General features: G+C 53.0%; 1 protein-coding gene across 1 annotated transcript in view; it reads left to right on the forward strand.

The window, feature by feature from the left end:
* The window catches only part of ALPL (alkaline phosphatase, biomineralization associated), a 53,806-nt gene that overhangs the window by 17,902 nt on the left and 16,661 nt on the right, over window positions 1-19,243 (forward strand). The window lies entirely within an intron of this gene.

Consider the following 19,243-nt stretch of genomic DNA (forward strand, 5'->3'; position numbering starts at 1 on the left):
TATTTTATTTATATTGGAAAGTCAGATACAGAGAGAGGAAAGGCAGAGAGGAAGATCTTCCATCTGTTGAGTCACTCCCCAAGTGACCGCAACGGTCAGAACTGAGCCAGTCCAAAGCCAGGAGCCTCTTTCTGGGTCTCCCAAGCAGGTGCAGGGTCCCGAGGCTTTGGGCCGTCCTTAACTGCTTTCCCAGGCCACAAGCAGGGAGCTGGATGGGAAGTGGAGCTGCCGCGATGAAAACTGGTGCCCATATGGGATCCCGGCATGTTCAAGGCGAGGACTTTAGCTGCTAGGCTACCATGCCGGGCCCTGTCTTTGCATTTCTTTTTATTTTTTTCTCTTTATATGTGTTCCATTTTATTATTAGCTTTTTGATCGGTTTCTCTTTTTCATTTTGTTTTGTTTTGTTTTTAAATACATTTTATTTTTTAAAATAATGCTTACATGATTGATCAGGGTGGGAAGGAACGAGGTTTAAGGAAAATTAAGTGAATTCATTGCTTCCAAATTTGCTATTTCGGGCCCGGCACGATAGCATAGTGGTTAAAGTCCTCGCCTTGCACGTGCTGGGATCCCATCTGGTCACCAGTTCTAATCCCAGTGGCCCTGCTTCCCATCCAGCTCCCTGCTTGTGGCCTGGGAAAGCAGTTGAGGATGGCCCAAAGCTTTGGGACCCTGCACCCGCGTGGGAGACCCGAAAGAGTTCCTGGCTCCTGGCTTCGGATCGGCTCAGCTCAGCTCCAGCCATTGCGGTCACTTGGGGAGTGAATCAACAGATAGCAGATCTTCCTCTCTGTCTCTCCTCTCTGTATATCCGCCTTTCCAATAAAAGTAAACAACTCTGAAAAAAAAAAAAAAAAACAAATTTGCTATTTCTTCTTGTTGTCCCTGGGGAAAGAGGAGAAACAAAGGGGGAAACCACTTTGTCCCATGTCTTTGCATTTTTTATGAGCAAATACTTAGGATTAGAATGCTTGTATCCTGTAAGTCTGTGTGTGTTATCCTCATCAGAAACTACCAAATTATTTTCCAAAGAGGCTTTGTTATCTTACACTCTCATGGCCCATACATGCGACATCCAAATTTTTCTACATTCTTGTTCTTCTGTTTTGCCAGTCTATTAAAATATACATATGTGTTTTGAAAGACAGAGACACGTGGGGATCTCCTATCTGCTGACTCACTCTCCAGATGCCTGTTACTAGCTGGACCTGGGCCAGGCTGCAGCCGGGAGCCAAGAAGTCAGCTCAGGTCTCCCACTGGTGGCAGGGATCCAGGCGCTTGAGGCATCGCTTGCTAACTCTGCAGGGCGCATTGACAGGGAGCTGGTGTTGGAGCCAGGACTCTGACCCAGGTACTTGGCTATGGGATGTTGTTGTGCCAAGTGGCCACCGTCTTCTGATTGGAATTGGATTGTTTTGATGGGTGTGAAGTGGACTCAATCTTTATCTGCTAAGGAATGACTGTGAGCACATTTCCAGGCATCTTGGTCATTTGCATGTCTTCTGTTTTGGAGTTTTTTGCCCACAGAGAGGGAGGCTTTGCTGTCACCCTTCCGGAGGGCTGCATTTCCAGGACACAGGCGCCTTGCTCTGTATGCTGCATTCCTATCTCATTATGGCTCTGATCTGCTTGGCTTATTGATGGTGTACTTGGAGAAGCCACTTTAAACTGTGGTGAAGTCCAGCTGATCATTGTGGTCATTTGTGAAATGAGCAATGTTTGCCCTCAAGTCACCAGGTAACCTTTTGTTTTCTTCTAGAAGCATTATAGTCTTGACTTTGACAATGAGCTGGATGACCCTTGTCAAATTAATGGATTAAGATCAAGCGTGATGTTCTCTGCCCTCTCCTTTGATAGCTCCAGTTCCCTGGCCCCTGCCTGCTTCCCCCACGTGATATCCTGTTTCCCTGTTTCGTTCTCTGATGGCGGGACCCACTGCATAGCTTATCACCCCGTAAGGGATGTTGTTTCATGCAAGCTCTTTAGCTGGGCCCGTTCACACTTGTTCTGTTTTGTGGCTGCTGCCTGCTTTTGTCTGTTTCTAATGTTTATTTGTTGTTCTCAGCTCAGCTCTGTTAAATTGGCCCTCCTTAATCAAATGGAGAACTCTGTTCTTTGGTCTCTGACCTTTGATCGGATACTTTGTTCTAGCATTGAGTTCCTTCTTCACACATTTGCAGCTGTTCTGCTTGGTGCTGAGTCTTGGGGTTAGAGTCCTGGCCTGATCCCAGGCTCCCAGCCGCAGTGAGCCCAAGGAGAGGTCAATGCCAGGGGAGACCGCTGGTGTCAGAAATGCCAGGCTCTTAGCCCATACCTCCCCCACAGGCCTCCCTTGTGGCACCCACGGGAGCGACAGCAGGAGCAGAGTTCTCAAGTGAGGACAGGCAACCTGGAGGCCTGTCAGGCCCTCCTGATTCCTGCAAACTCACATTCCCTGTGGTGCTGCCCAAATCTGGCCCCAGTGAGCCCTGGTGCTGTCTGCCCAGCCTGCTGATTTCCAAGTGAGGACACTGTCCACCAGGACAGTGGGCATGTGACAGGAGAGTGCAAGCCTTGGGTTCTTTTCTGCAGCATTCTGTGCTTCCCTGAGGCATGCCCTGCCTTTCCTCTCTGACCACCACACATGCATACACCAGTTTGAACCTCCCATTTCCCAGGGAAATTCTGTTTTCCCCAAGATTGCCTGGGTTTGCTGGTTTTGCTGTCCTTACTCCAAGACTGATTGGAGAAGGAGAATCTGTTGTTGTTTTTAGAGATTTATTTATTTGCTTGATAAGTAGAGTATGAGAGAGAGGGAGATACAGAGAAAGAGAATTATCTTCTGTTCACTGCTCACTCTCCAAATTCCTATAAATGCTCAGGGCTGGGCAAGGCCAAGTTAGGAGCCAGAAACTCCCTTCGGGTCTTTGCATGGGTGACAGGGGCCGGAGTCCTTGAGCCATTGCCACTGCCTCCCAGGGTGCACATAGCAGGAAGCTGGACGTGAAGCGGAGCAGCCAGGACTCAGAGACTTGGATATGGGGTGCCCGTACTTGCAAGTGGCAGCTGAACTTGCTGAACTACAGCACCACTGCCTGAGGGCCTGCTGCCATGGCCCACTAGCAATGAACCCTTTAGAGGAGCCATGCTGAATGAGTTGAGTCCGGAGGCTTTCCAGGAGGTCAAGAGCCTCAGGCAGGCAGGAAGTTGTAAGGGTGTTAGGGCTGCCCAAGAAAGCACTGTGGCCTGGCATTGAAGGGCCCTTAATCCAGCCTTGCCCCATCACCAACCAGGGCACAATGATTTCAAAAGAACTGCAGCCTGCTTAGTGACACACCCGAGTCAGCAGTATTAGAACAAGGTAGAGGGTTTTAGATAAATGTTGGTAACACGACTAAGAAATAAGGAAAGATATTCGCTATATACAACAGAATGAGAAAATGTTAACCATGAAAGCATGGGTGGAAACGGTCAGTGTGAAAAACTAGGTCCTTTCTCTGTGACTCAGGTCTGCAACCCCAGTGATTGTGGCCTCTGGGCCGCTGTGTGCCATGCTCTTCTGCTTAGAGTGCCCTCTCGCTTGCTGTTGAAAAGCTCCAAGAATGGGGCCCGGCAGCATGGCTTAGCGGCTAAAGTCCTCGCCTTGAACGCCCCCGGATCCCAAATGGGCGCCAGTTCTAATCTCGGCAGCTCTGCTTCCCATCCAGCTCCCTGCTTGTGGCCTGGGAAGGCAGTTGAGGACGGCCCAATGCATTGGGACCCTGCACCCGCATGGGAGACGCGGAAGAGGTTCCTGGTTCCTGGCATCGGATCGGTGCGCACCGGCCGTTGCGGCTCACTTGGGGAGTGAATCATCAGACGGAAGATCTTTCTCTCTGTCTCTCCTCCTCTCTGTATATCTAACTTTGTAATGAAAATAAAATAAATCTTTAAAAAAAAAAAAGGAAAGCTCCCAGAATGCACTAGCAGTCAGAGGGGACCTTGAGGATGATGGTTTTCCAGACTTGGGGTGCTTGTCCTGATTCTTCAGCTTCGGGTTGTGTGACCTGGGGCGGGTCCTGCTACCTCACGGAACCTCAGGCTGCTCTAGGGAAAGAATGTTCCAGAATGTTGTTCCTGGAATACCTTTGAGCTACAAGAATGAGTGCTGGCAGCCAAGAACTGGTCCTGGATTCTGGACTGGGCTCACCACCACCCTACCCCCCTGCCTCCAGGGTCAATACTCCATGGCTCCCTTGCTAAGCCATGAGCTCTCAAAGTCTCTCTCTCCATCAGCTTACGCTCGGGCATAGTGGTTGAGAGCAGCTTGCACTCTGCAGGTAGACAGTTTGGTCTCAGAATCCCAGCCCTGTTGCTGACCTGCTGTGTGGTCAGAGGGGAACTACCGAGCCTCTCTGTGCCCTTCTACTTCCGCTGTCCTATAGAGATGCTGGTGTGGGGGCCTCCCTCTGAGTGGGGGAGCCCAGGTCTGGACTGTGCTTCACCTCTGTGAGCCTCAGTTTCCTCATCTGTAAATGGGCTACTGGGCCGCTTTGCTTAAGGCTGGTGAAAGAGCACATGGGGGTGCAACAGCGTTTGGGGGTACATGTGGCTGCATTGGAGAGGGGACTGTGATTTATCCCCGCCTGCAGTTGTGTCCTTGGCTTCAGGGCTGTCGCAAGATTGTGGTGAGATGATTTCTTGGCAGGACCTTCCCTAACCCTTCAATTTTGTTTATTTATTTCGTTTGACTTGAATGGCAGACAAACACATAAAAACAGAGAGATCTGTTTGTTCACTTCCCAAATGCCTGCAACAGCTGGGGTTGAACCAGTGCACAACCAGAAGCCTGGAACTCCGTTTAGCTCTCCCACGTGGGTGGCAGGGATGCCAGCCCTTGAGCCATCACCTGCTCCCTCCCAGGTGCACATTAGCAGGGACCTGGACTCAGAAGCAGAGCTGGGACAGGAGTCCAGGCACGCTGATGGGGCGTGCAGGTGGCCCCCGGGGTGACTTAGCTGCTCTACCCAACATGTACCCCTATGTAGCTTGTTTGATGATTTTTTTGACCATTTGATTTGAAATTGCAAATCTCACTCCCCGCTTCCCTGTCCTCTGCTCCCCACCCCGTGGATTGTGCTCGTTACCCTGTTGTCTGCTGTGACTCCACTAGCAGAGTGTCAGCTATTTTGGTCAGCCCCTGGAATAGCCCCTGGCAAGTGGCAGTGGCTTGGCGCCCAAAGGTCTGAGGACTCCTGGTTGAATGACCTCTGCGGAGGGGTCTGGGCATGGAGGTTGCTTGGTCCATCTCAGCTGGGAGATAGGGTAGGGGCATGTGAGAGAGGTGGAGCAGGTAGCTTGGGTAATAGGGCTGCCCAGGAAAACAGCCCTAGTGAGGGGGTTGCTGGTTTCCTCTGCCATGGCCTGCCAGCAGCGAGCCCTTGGGAGGATCAACGCTGAGCGAGTCGAGTCTGGAGGCTTCCCAAACAGTCAAGAGCCTCAGGCAGGCAGGAAGCCCTTGATCGCTGGCTTTCCTGTCCTCTGTAGTTGTTTATTTATTTACTTATTTTTCATTTTATTGAAAGACAGACACAGAGATCTTCCACCTGATGGTTCACGTTCCATGTACCCACAATAGCCAGGGCTAGGCCAGAGCAGCCAGGGACACCATCCAGGCCTCCTGGCTGGATGGCAGAGAGCTAAGTACTTGAACCACCACCTGCTGCCTCTCAGGATGTACATGAGCAGGAAACTGGACTGAAATTGGGGGAGCCAGGTGCTGCGGTCTGGGATGTGGGTGTCCCAGGAAGTGGCTTTCCCACTGTGCCAAGTGACTGCCCCTCTTTAGCGTTTGAAACCGCCCTGATTGCTCCTAAGGGGAACACACTGTCCCAAAGAAGTGCCTCTTCCACTCCAGTGGCTACGAGAGAAAGCTCTGGGCTTGGAGCCAAGCAGATCCTGGGGCCGTGGTCCGGCCCTGCTCTGTGTAACCACTTCTTCTCTGAGTTTCGATATCTGCCTCTGAAACTAGAGGGTTTGGAAGCAGGATTGTACCTACAGTCCACAGGCACCCCTTGTGGAGCTGGCATTGTGGTGCAGTGTGTTAAGCTGCTGCCTGCCACACCTGCATCCCATATCTGAGTGCCAGTTCAAGTCCCAGCCACTCTGCTTACCGTTCAGCTCCCTGCTAATGCACCTGAGAGCGTCAACCACTGAGAGCCCTGCATGGCCGGGGAAGAACTGGATGACACTGTACTGCAAGATCACCTATGCAGTCCCAGGACCAGAAACGCCACTGCTAACCATCCATGGGCTCGTGGAACCAAAATGTTCAGAAGCAAGCTTCAGGCAGGGTCACTTCCCAGTGAGCTGTGATGCTCTTGGGAGGTGGGAGCGAATTGCAGATGACCGCCAGAATAGCGGCAGGTGTCCACGGTGGCCATCAGAGGGGTGGTGGAGACATCACCCTGGAGAACTCGCAAGTGTTTCCCTGCCGGGAAGCCTGTCCCAGAGACCCAGTGAAGTCCTTTACCCCTACTTTCCCAGCGAGGAGACAGCTTAGGAGAGTTGGGCCAGAACGTGGACTCAAAACCATGCACAGCACCTACCCATCTCACTCAGGACAGAATTACAGCCCTGGGGGAGGTGGAGAAGTTTGGGAGGGAGGGGCTCACCGTTTAGAGAGTGAGTGCCCCCAGGGACACCGTGACCGTACCAAGGCCCGGGGAGTCTGTACCAGCGCAGTGGCCTTGGTGTCCTGCAGCTCGTTGCCAGGGCACCCTCTTCCCCCTCCCACCACACGCACAATACACATTCAGGCACATGCACACGTAGTCTGAGTGAGGTCACACACTGTCCCGGAGTGGCTGGGGCGTCAGTGTTGAAGGCTACCCTGGCAGATGGGTACTGGATAGAGGGGTGGCAGAGATGCTGGATGTGGAGCCAGAGATACAGGGTGTGGAGCCAGACTGGCCTGGTCGGAATCCACCTTTCATGTACAGTTGCTGCACGACCGTGGCCTACCTTCCCTTCAGTTCCCTTTTTAAAAAAAAAAAAAAAAAAAGATTTATTTGTTTTTATTACAAAGTCAGATATACAGAGAGGAGGAGAGACAGAGAGAAAGATCTTCCATCTGATGATTCACTCCCCAAGTGAGCTCAACGGCCGGTACTGCGCCGATCCGATGCCAGGAACCAGGAACCTTCTCCAGGTCTCCCATGCGGGTGCAGGGTCCCAAAGCTTTGGGCCATCCTTAACTGCTTTCTCAGGCCACAAGCAGGGAGCTGGATGGGAAGTAGAGCTGCTGGGATTAGAACCAGCACCCATATGGGATCCCGGCGTGTTCAAGGCGAGGACTTAAGCCACTAGGCCACGCCGCTGGGCCCCATTCTTGGAGCTTTTAACCTGTCCTGGGTGGCCCCACCTCTCCAGGTGCTTAGAAGACTGAGCCTCAGCTCCCAACACTCCCCTTCTTTGCTCATCTTGGGAGTTGCTGTGTGGCCTTGGCTGGGGTCCCTAGCTGCTATGCACGTGGGAGTAATGGTAGCCCCTGTCCCCACGGTCACGTCATATGGGCTGGGCCAACAAATGCGTCAGAAATGCTGGGAACAGTCCTGGGTGCGCCTCTGTGCCGCTGTCAGCTGATGCTTCCTGTCACACCCACCTGCTGGTTTTTTCTCTCCTGCGCAGCAGTGCGTTCAGGCGGTAGCACGGTGACACAAGCGTGGTTGGCAGTCACATCGTGTGACTTGTGAACAGACAGGCCCAGACAGGTGAGGCACTATGCCTGAGGCCACACAGCCAGTGAGCAGTGCCTTCCCATCAGGAAGCCTGGGCATTGCCTCTGCCCATTCGTACCAGGGTCACCATGAACTTCATAAGTGGCAGTGGCCAGGAGCGTGGCAGACTGGCTAGGGTGCCTGCTGGGAACATGACAACTGCTCTTCTTAGGCCCTGATGCACGGAGCCATCCTGATACATGCTGGCTCCCTGCCCGTGCAGGAGCCCCTGCGCATGTAGGAACCCCTGCCTGTGTCCTCTGGAGGTTCTACTCATGTTGGCCCTGCCCACAGTTTTCGGTACACAGCGGGTCACTGTCCGTCTTCTACACGGAGGGTCGTGGGAGGCTCCTCCCCAGGGCTGCATGAGTTGCAGAGCAGCTCTGCTGAATCTACTTCCTGACAACTCGGTGATGTGTTTTCTGTATCTCCTGCGGCCAGAGTTTGGAGAGCTGCCTTAGGAGCTTAGACTAGTAACGTTTTGGCTTGGCCTCATGCTTGCTTTGTGACCTTGGGCAAACCCTTAAACCTCTCTGTACTTCTAATCTGTCAGCTGTAAAATGGGGACAGTAACATTGCCTGCCTTGTAGATGGGTTAAGACCAAATGGGTTACTGTAAATCAAGCACCGTGGCTGGCACCTAGGCAGACCTGGCAAAGTCTTGCTTTCAGTATAACCAGTACGTGATGGCAGAGTATATAAAGTAGGGATTTTTTTTAAGATTTATTTTTTTATTGGAAAGACAGATACACAGAGAGGAGGAGAGACAGAGAGGAACATTTTCCGTCTGATGGTTCACTCCCCAAGCAGCCACAACGGCTGGAGCTGAGCCAATCTGAAGCCAGGAGCCAGGAGCTCTCCCGGGTCTCCCACTTGGGCCACCCTTGACTGCTTTCCCAGGCTACAAGCAGGGAGCTGGATGGGAAGCAGGGCTGCCAGGATTAGAATAAGTGCCCATATGGGATCCCGGTGCGTGCAAGGCGAGGACTTTAACCACTACGCTATAGTGCCGGACCCATAAAGTAAGGATTTTTCTAGAAGCATCTCAGATTGTTCTCTTCAGTCAGTACAGACTGTGACTGTACAGGATTCCAAGCATTGGTGTCCACGTGATGCCTTGCAGATTGCCTCACCCCTCCAAGAGCTTCCCAGGCCCTTCCCCGCTCAGTGGGGCTCTGTCTGTCTCTGCTGTGCAGCCCTGGGGAGGTGTTGTGCCCTCTCTGCTTTCTTTTGATGCTGATTAGGAGTGTCAGAAGGGGACAGCCGTGTCTCCTGCTACCACAGGGGTTCCCACTGTGGGGAAGGGGGTGCTCAGCAAAGTCCTAGCAAACATCTGAGATGGATGGCACACACCCTGACCATGCCCTGTCACACCAGTGCCCTCCCATCCCCACTGTCCTGCTCGGCTGCAGGCTTGGTCAGAGCAAAGGTGTGCAGGAGCAGAACGGGAACCCCTGTGGGGTGGCAGCAGCTCACAGGCCTGCCAGCAGGCGCAGGCCCCTCCCCACAGCTGCTGCCTCCCCTCCCACCAGCTGAGCTTTGGCTGGCTTCAGGCCTCTGCCCACGGCGCTGTCCTCGGGCACTGAGCTGATCCTCTTGTCCCAGGGAGCCTCAGAAAGGCTCTGACTTAGGACCCCATGGCCTTGGAGCTTCCGCCCCCAGCTCTGTTGCTGTGTGGTCTCTGCGCCTCAGCCTCCTTGCCTGTAGAATGGAGCTGGTGACAAAGCCCAGAAGGGAGCAGGGTGGCTTGGCAGTCCAGCCTTCACAGCCACCTGCTGCCTTTCTTCCCCTCTCCCCGGCGATGGTCTCTGTGCACTGGGGTCTCACTGCCAGAACACCTGCTCACTCTGCCCTCTCGGCCTGCTTCCTTCCCCTACTCCGTGGAGCCTTCTGGCTGACCCGTCCTAAGTGTGCACTCCTCTGTAGCAAGGAGGAAAGTGTGAGACTGGCTGGTGCTTTATTCCTTTCCTCCCACGTTTGTGTGTGCGTGCATGTGTGTGTGTGTGTGTGTTGATATGTGCATGCGTGGACTTCTGTGTGAGGGAAGGATCTGGCAGCATGGCACCCCTTGACCCGTACCTTTCCAGGCACAGGTGCCTGGGAGGCAGGGGAGCTCTTGATGTTAGGAGCCTTGAAGGCAGGAAGCTTGGGAGTTGTCTGGGTGAGTGAGCCTGCGGGTGAGCCCTGAAGCAAAGGCAGCTTGATGGAGCAGGGAGGGCTGGGTCTGCCCATTCCCAGTGCCGGCCCCTCTTGGGCCCCTTCCCATCCTGTTTGCCCCTGCCCACCCCTTGGCTGTGATTCTGGGCTGAGATGGACACAGAGCCAGCCCAGGCGCTGCACAGGAACACCTAATTCTTGCAACAACCCCATGGGTTCTCCTGGTTCTCAGCTTGGCAGATGAGAAGTCTGAGGCCTACAGGGGTGAGGTCCCCAGCACTGACTGGCCCAGCTTTCTTCCCACCCCATCACTGCCTGCCTCAGAAGCCTCAGGCCTTGGTTTGGCAGGTGGGGGAGGAGCCACTGCTACTGGGGCTGGGCTAGGGGTGGTGGGGCAGCCTGGAAGTGCGGAGGCTTCTGTGGAAGGCAAGGAATGTTCCAGCACAGGGAAGGCTGTGTGCAGATGTGTCAGGACAAGGGTGGGCAGGCACAGCTGATGGCTCAGCCCCAAACCTTGGGGAACTCCTCCTGTTGCTCAGTGCTGCCCACGGTTGGAGGAATAGGCCTAGCTACATCCCCAAAGGAAGTCTCTCTTTGGATCTGACCTGGGGCCCACTCTGCCCTCAGCACATTCCTTCCTGAGAGGCAGCAGCAGCCTGCAAGTGGATCATGTCCCAGCCTGCAAGGCTCACCAGCCGGGTGGTGACCCTGAAGCTGTCACCTGCCTGGGCTGGCCTTCAGCAGGGCTCCCTCCACCGGCAGCAGCTGCAGCTCCTGCTCAACTTGCCACACTGCAGGCGCCCTTCTTGCTTTCCACAACTACATCTCTGAGAAGCCAGGGAGACCTGGTGGATAACCTTGGGGCTGAGTGTCCTTGTCTGTGGGAAGAAGGAAAAGGGAGACAGGCGATTTGCTGCTAGGGCTGCTTCTCACTAGGCAAAGTGTTCCTTCTCTTTTGGCCTCAGTCTTCCACTCTGGGCAATGGGTTGATCACTAAGACAATCTGTTCCTGAGATGGCTTGTAAAATACAGGTTCTCATTCTCTACCCAGGGATTCTGACCAAGTTGTACACTGGGAGGGACAGAGGTTTATCTGGAGAGTTGTATCTTGTCTCGCTGGGCTCCCATTCTAACCCTGCTTCTTGCCCAACTCCTTGATTCAAATCTCAGCAGAGCGATACACACTGTCACTCCTCCCACGTGCTGACAAGGGACACTGCTACAGCCCCAGAGCGCGCTGTACTCCCTCCTGCCCTACCCCACTTCCGACCAGGGTTTTGCCACAGGCCACCTGAGACTCTCCTATTCTGCAACAGCGGGGAGTTTGCTCAAAGACTCCAGCCCGTGTGCTCTGGGCTGCGAACGTGAGGCTGGGGTCTTCCTGAGGGCAATGACTGCTTCAGGAGCCCTGCCGGGTCCAGGATGGTCATGAAGGGTGACAACCATGCCACCAGCCTCGTGTCAACTTAGTGAGCTTGCTGGGTAGAGATGACAAGGGAGTCCTGGGAGATGATTGAATCCAAGGCGGAAGTGGCCTGGGTCTGAGTGACCCCAGGCCATCCTTCTGGGCCACCTCGGGGATGATCCTCTCACCCAACACGTCCCTGAAACAGCAGGGGGCTTTGGCTACAGGAAGCCAAGCCTGTTCTTCTGGGGCTCCGCCAGCAGGTGGTGGGAGCAGGTGCAGGACAATGAAGACACAGCTTGAAACAGGAAGGCAGGCAGACACTCGGGACAGCTCACGCATTTTGAATACTTGCCCTCCAGAAGAGCTCCTGGCTGAGACTTGTGCCCTGTGAATGAGGAACCCCACCCCACCCAAGCCTCCAGCGCACAGACACCATGCTGCAGCAGGACCTCCTGTGTCTGGGAGTCGGGCTGCTCACTGGGGGTGTGATAAGGTCACATCCCAGTCCTCGGTCCCCTGAGAACTATGTCAGGTTTCAGAGGTGTGAGCCGGACTTACTGGCTGTGAGGCCTTAGTTTCTCTACCTGGCATTGAGCCTGACCGTCCCCAATTTACAAGCCCAGTCCCTCTTGTGAGAACCTGACACAGCTTGAGTGAAAGGAACGGTGAGAAAGGGGGTGTGCTGTGGTTATGAAGGTGGCTCTCCTGCTTCCCTGGGAGGTCAGAGTAGGCCGTGGCCTTTCTAGGGTCAGGAAGGGGACCATTCCTTGGCACCAGGAAAGTGGACTTGGGTAGTTTGTACCATGGGATCTGGTGTGGACCAGGGCTTGGGCTGAGAGGCATAGTTGAGTGTGAGTGGGTGTTTGTGGGGAGGGCGGGGAGTGACATCACCTCTGAACCTCAGTTTCTGAATCTGTAAGATGGGAGCCTTAACTGTCATCTTGACTTTGTGGGATTTGTGGAGGAGACCCAGATGATACTAGAGAAGCAGAGAGAGGGCCAACTCGGAGAGCAGGAATGGTCCCTCCCCACAGGCAGCTGTCCATTCGCCTAAGCCTGAGGAGCTGGCTTGGGTAGCTGAAGCCTCCGGCTGCCCTGCAGGCCTGCTGCTGCCCCACTTCCGAGGCAGTGCAAGGCAGGGTGAAGGGTTCGAGTGTGCACGTGGGAATCCTAGCAGGAAACTCAGATAGAGCCAGCACACAGTAGGTGCCCAATAAGAGCAGTTGTCTTGACATTAGGTAGGGGTGCCCTGGCCTGGCCTCCCACTGGGTTGGAGCAGTTACTGCTATAGGGAAAACCCTGAGGCTTCTTTCCTTTGGTTACCTCCTGGTGTCTGGCACAATGGCTGGCACAGGGCAAGTGCTTTTTCTGGCTGGGCAGCTATCTCCCTGCAGGCAAACACCACGTCTCCTGTTCCTCACTGTTTCCTTCCGCTGCGTGTAAATGTTCAGTAAGTGTTTGGAAACCAGCAATAAATGAGTAGAGTAGGAGTGAGCGTCAGGCCCCTCCTGGGACTGATGCAGAGGCGGGCAAGGGGAGGTGAGTTTCATCCCTTCTCACTGATCCTCCAGGATTAACCTAGTGGGATAAAGCCAGGTCGTTGCCACTGACCCAGGGCTTAGGAGCCAGCGTCCACAGCTAATTTGCGTGTGTCCAGGGTCCGTAGCCACTTCTGAGGACACTCTGCCCCAGGATGGTCCTCCTCTCTCCCACCCTGGACCTGGTGCTCACCATAGTCCTCAGCTGCCTGCTCCTTGGACTGGCCCTGGGCCTGCTGTGTTTCTTCACCTGCCGCCTGGCCAGGCCGCTCAGGTAGGGGCCCTCATCTGGCTGTGTCCCCACCCCTGCCTGGTTTCCTGCCCTAGCCACATCTGGCCTCGCTGTGTTCCCAGGGAGGAGTACAGGACAGAGAGGGTATCCTGGAGCCCCTCTGCCTCTTCGCCATGGGAAGGAGGGGGAAACAGGCCCAGGGAGTCAGCCTGGTTTGAATCACACTCTGTCCTTGCCTCGCCGAGACCTTCTGCTCAGCTGCTTGAACTGTAACCTGGGACCACAGCCCTCTTCCCTCCTCCCCCTGCCGGTTGCTGCAAGGATTTTGTGAGGCCATCCGTGGGTATAAGTGGTACGGTGCAGGCCATCCCGAGTTCCACAAAGGGCGATGATTTGTGTCCGTCCTGTTACTCTGTCCCTCGCCCTGGATCCGTCCTGTTACTCTGTCCCTCGCCCTGGATCTTTTCAGACCCAGTCCATGGCTGGCTTTTTGTCCCCTCCACTGCCTGCCAAATGGCTGCTCTTTCTCCCAGGCCCAGAATCCAGCCAGGCTTCTGCACACTTGGTATAAATAATCAGGGCACGTAGCTGGCAGCCTCACAGAGAAAGTCCCAGCTATAAGGTGCAGGTTTGGCAGGGGGACTGGCACAGACCCAGAGCCCTATTCCAAACTATCAGAGCACAGAGGGAGAGGAGTGGGCGGCCTGCCCCCCCCCCCCCCCCCCCCCCCCGCCGCAGCCTCTGCCTGAGCGAGGAGTCACTCCCCAGGGCTGCCAGAGGCCTCTGGGAGAATGGAGCATGCTCCAGAGGTGGAGTCAGTGGGGAGGGGCCGGCTCTGGAAGGATTTCCCAGCTCCCCGCCCCTTTTCTGTCCGGGGCAGAGGCCAAGGGAGAAGGCATCAGCCTCTGGGCTAACCCCGACTCAGCGCACATTCCTGGGGCCAATATTCAGAGCTTCCCTTTGGAACCGAGGGGCCTTGCACTCAGCATTTACAGAGGACGTTGGTGTGCAAGGGCTGGCTACAGAGGTCCTGGTCACAGAGCTTCCGTGCAGCAAGGAAGAGAGTTGCTCAGCTGAACAGGCTCTCGAGGTCTCCGCAGGGCACGCGACTCTCTTCCCGGTTCTTTCATCCACCTTGGATTCTCGGTGCAGAGCGTGGAAGCTGTCGTGTTTCCCAGCACGGGAGGTGCTACCACAAGCTCTGAGCCCTTGTTTCACTCATTCAGCATCCCTTTCTTTGTGCTCACTGTTCCCAGACGTCCCGGAAGCTGATAAATCTTTTATGAATCTCATTACTTTATGGCCTCCTTGTGAGTGGCTGGGTAGGGGGGATTTCTCTTAATCCATCTGCGCTGCGATTTCAACACATGTTTTTGTTTTGCTTAAATATTTACTCATTTGTTTGAAACTCAGAGTTACAGAGAAAGAAATATCTGTCTGCTTGTCCGCACCCTAGATGGCCACAATGACCAGGGCTGAGCCATGCCCGAAGGCAGGGCCTGGAGCTTCATCTGGGTCTCCCAGGTTGCTGGCAGGGGCCCTGAACACGTGGGCCATCTTCTACTCCTTTCCCCAGATTCACAGTAGGAAGCTGGATCAGTAGGGGACAGCCTGAACAGGAAGCAGCACCCAGCTTTTTAGTTGGCAACTTTACTCGCTATACCACCACTCCGGCGCTAACATCTAATTTTTGTATCAGTACACCATCTACCAGTGGTGCCTCCACCATCTTCCTGATCACAGGCAGTTCATGGCGTTTGCCACGGTTGCTCTAGTGTGGATAAAAGCACCTAGGGTTTGTTGCATAAAGCCTTTGTCAGGTTCAAGACTTCCTTCTCAGTCCCTGGTTTTTCAAGGTCTTTGTTACGCAGTGACCAGTGTATCCATCCTCCCTCCCTGTGTGAGCTCCTGGAATTCCAGCAAAGGATTGACCACACCCACAGTCCCCAGAACTGCCACATTCATCTCCAGCCAGCCACTCTCTCCCAAATGCCAAATTTGTGTATCTAAGTGCCCCTCTGATGTCTCCACTTGTAACAGACACCTTAATCTCAGTATGTCCAAAGCCAGTTCTGAGTGTTCTCTGCCAGCTTGGCTCTGCCTGACCCCCTGGAGTGCCGTCCCCAGTGCTAAAATGCTCAGTGATTTCTTTCTTTTTCTTTTTTTTTTCCTAATATTTTATTTATTTTTATTGGGTAGTCAGATTTACAGTGAGAAGAAGAAACAGAGAGAAAGATCTTCTGTCTGCTGATTCACTCCCTAAGTGGTTGCAACAGCCAGAGCTGAACTGATCCAAAGCCAGGAGCCAGGAGCTTCTTACGGGTCTTCTCTACGGATGGTTCACTTAAATTCCAAAAAGTGGTTTTTATGTGTTGAAATACATCAGATGTACAGGAAAATGTCCATAGCGAAGTTGGCAGCTTCTTGGGTTTTCACACTGAGCCCACCGGTGACCCTCCAAAGCCCAAAGGGGACCCTTAACCCTGCCTTGTGTCGTTGGGACCATGCAGTATGTGCTCTGGGGCCTAGTTTCCTCACCTAGCCTGCCTTAGTAAGACCCGTCTGTGTCGTATGCTCTTGGAGATGATCACCCATCCTCGCTGCCGGCTGCTCATCCGGTTTGCTGCACATGAGCAGGGGTGAAGCTGCTGTGAACAGGGCTGATGGGAATTTGTATTGCATGCAAGCAGTTTTAAAAAAAGATTTATTTATTTGAAAGACCGAGAAATGGAGAAACAGAGAAAGATCTTCCATCCCCTGGTTCATTTCCCAGATGATTGCAAGGGCCTGGGCTGGGCCAGGGTGAAGCAAGAAAGCTGGAACTCCATCCAAATCTTCCATGTGGGTTCAGGGGAACTTGAGCCATCTCTCACTGCTTTCCCAGACACATTAGCAGGGAGATGGACCAGAAGTAGAGCAGCTGGGACTCAAACTGGTGCTCACGTGGGGTTGGCAGGGTCACAAGTGGTGTCTTTTTTCAAAGCAGTCCTGCCTGTCAGCTCTCTGACTCCCCCTCAGCTTACATCCCCACCAGCACTTGAACTTGTCTGTGCACACAAAATTGGGGGTGATTCTTCCTGTTCCCCACCCTCCCCCTTTTTCACACGTTCAAGTGGTGTTAAGGCTTACTGTGGCCCAGCACTAGCAGCACAGAAGCAAACAGCCACATCTGAGAAGCTCTCAGAAGCGCTCAGCAGCTACGATGGCGCAGGGTTCAGAGGCAGCAAACTGGACAAGGCCCTTCCCAGAGGCTCTTTGAAAGAGGTGACTTGGTTGGAGGATGTTGCGTTAGTTTCCGCTGTATCAACATTTTATCTCAATTCCATTGTGTGTACAGTAGAAAGAAAAAATTGAGCCACCGTCAGACATCCCGCAGAGTTCAGTGCTGTTGGAACTCCTGCTTTCCCGCCCAGGTCTCTCAGTCTTCCCCCTCCCTGCCAGGCCTTGGCTCTGCCTGGGGACAAGGCTGGCATGAAGGTGGGGTCAAGATCCCTGGTCCCTGGGGTACAGAGCTTCTTATCTGCACAGCGCCCTCCTTACAGCAGGGAGTCTGCCATTTCCCACAAGCAGCGGTATAATCATTTCCATCTTGGTTGGAGTTGAAGTAATGACATTATTTCCCAGTGAAACTGGCCACTGAAAATTACACAGCTTCCAGTAACACTAGTGCACAGAACAAGAACGCGTCTCCATGCCAGTGGAGCTGTCCCCTGTCATCCCAACAGGGTGACCACAGCTCAGAAACGTTCTCATGCCCTAAATATACGCTCTTTTTCAACAACTTGGAAAAAAAAAGATTTTAAAAGAAGAGGAAATAATTGTTCACAGTCCCTCTGCCTAAAGGAAAACACAGTTCATGTTTTGATGTGTTCCCTTCCAGTCTTTTAAAAATAAATCTCTAAAAATTTATTTATTTGAAAGTGGAAAGACAGAAGAGAGAGCACGCATACTTCCACCTGCTGATTAACTCCCAGATGCCTCTCCCTCAATATCCCCCTTTACCTCAGGTACAGGAAGGAAACAATAAGGAAATAATAGTCTTACCCACTTTCCTATAGCCCTTGAACCTTTTGACCCTAATTAACTATGTAAAGATTGTCAACAATATAATTTTAAAAAATGGAAAAAAAACCTCCCAGATGCCTACAGGAGCTGGGCCTGGGCAAGGCTGAAGCCTGGAGCCCTGCAAGCAATGCATGTTTCCCGTGATGGTGGATGGGATAGGCCCAAGTACTCGGCTATCACCGACTGTCTCCCAGGGTGCGCATTAGCAGGAAGCTGGATTTGGAAACACAGACTTAGGCCCTTGGGTACCTCCAGGCCAAGTTTTCTTCTCAACACAGAAGAAAATGAGGGAAATGCAAAAAAGACCATTCAACACCCAGGAACAGCCACAGTCACCAGCCAGTCTTTGCCTGTGTGCTCCTCCCACCATTCTTATATTCAGCATAAATGACAAACTCCAGAAGTGAACTAGCAGGTGCAGTTGTCCTGTAACAGCTGTTGACCATGTAAGAAAAGATAGGCTGCTTCACTTGGGCACCTGTGCTGTGGGACACACAGTTATCATTAAAAGACCCAGAGGCATATGTTCTGGAACAGTGTGTCTTTGGCTACTGTCCTGGGGCCAGCAACACAGTATCACCTGGGAGCTTATTAGAATGCACTTAGAAAAAGAGCTGAGGGCCTGGTACAGTAGCCTAGCAGCTAAAGTCCTCGCCTTGCACACACCGGGATCCCATATGGGAGCCAGTTCTAATCCCAGTGGTGCTGCTTCCCATCCAGCTCCCTGCTTGCGGCCTGGGAAAACAGTTGAGGACAGCCCAAAGCCTTGGGACTCTGTACCCGCGTGGGAGAACCAGAAGAAGCTCCTGGCTCCTGGCTTCGAATTGGCTCAGCTCTGGCTGTTGTGGCCACTTAGGGAGTGAATCAGCAGACAGAAGATCTTTCTCTCTGTTATTTTTGTATATTTGACTTTCCAAAATAAATCTTTTTTTTTTTTTATAAACAGCTGAAATGTTTGTCCCACCCACCTTCCTCCATACCTAAAACCACCCTACCCTAATCAGAGGCCCACATGGGTGTGCATCCATCTCAGCTACATAAACAGTAGTAGAAATAGGTCTTTAAAAAGATGCACATGGAGGGGTGGCAATGTAATTTTTTTTGGAAGAGTTATCTATTTGTTTGAAAGTCAGTTACAGGGAGAGCGCGTGCTCCCCCCTGCTGGTTCACTCCCCAGATGGCTCTAAGGGGCAGGACTGAGCCAAGCTGAAGCCAGGTACCTGGAGCTTTTTCCAGGTTTCTGTGGGTGACAGGACTGAAACACCTGGGCCATCTTCTGCTAACTTTCTGAGTCCAATAGCAGGGGATGGATTGAAAATGGAGCAGCTGGGACAACTGACCCCACTATGAGATGCCAGTGTTGCAGCTGCAGCTTTACCTGCTATACCACAGTACTGGCTTCAAGGAATTAAATTTTGAAAAGAAAAATATGGGGGTCGGTGCCATGCTACAGTAACTTAAACCTCCACGTGTGTTGCTGGCATCCCATATGGGCTTCAGTTCAAGTCCCAGCTGCTTCACTTCTGATGCAGCTGCCTGTTAATGACCTGCAAAAGCAGTGGAGAATGGCCCAAATACTTGGGCCCCTGCACCAATGTGGGAGTCCTGAAAGAAACACCTGGCTCCTGGCTTGGGACTGGCCCACTTCAGTCATTGTGGCCAATTGAAGAGTGATCAGCAGATAGAAGATCTCTTTCTTTCTTTTTTTTCTCTGTAATTGCATTTCAAATTTTTTAAAGATTTTTTTTTGTTGGTTTTAATTTTTATTGTAAAGTGATATACAGAGAGGTGGAGACACAGAGTGAAAGATCTTCCATCCTCTTATTCACTCCCCAAGTGAATGTAACGGCTGGTGCTACGCCGATCCGAAACCAGGAGCCAGGAACCTCCTCCAGGTCTCCCACGCGGGTGCAGGGTCCCAAGGCTTTGGGCCATCCTTGACTGCCTTCCCAGGCTATAAAGCAGGGAGCTGGATGGGAAATGGGGCTGTTGGGATAAGAACTGTTGCCCATATGGGATCTTGGTGTGTGCAAGGCGAGGACTTCAGCCACTAGGCCACCGTGCCGGGCCCATGCATATCAAAATTTAAAAAATAACAGTAAAA

The sequence above is a fragment of the Ochotona princeps genome, chromosome 2 (assembly GCF_030435755.1).
Source record: "Ochotona princeps isolate mOchPri1 chromosome 2, mOchPri1.hap1, whole genome shotgun sequence".
Classification (NCBI taxonomy): domain Eukaryota; kingdom Metazoa; phylum Chordata; class Mammalia; order Lagomorpha; family Ochotonidae; genus Ochotona; species Ochotona princeps.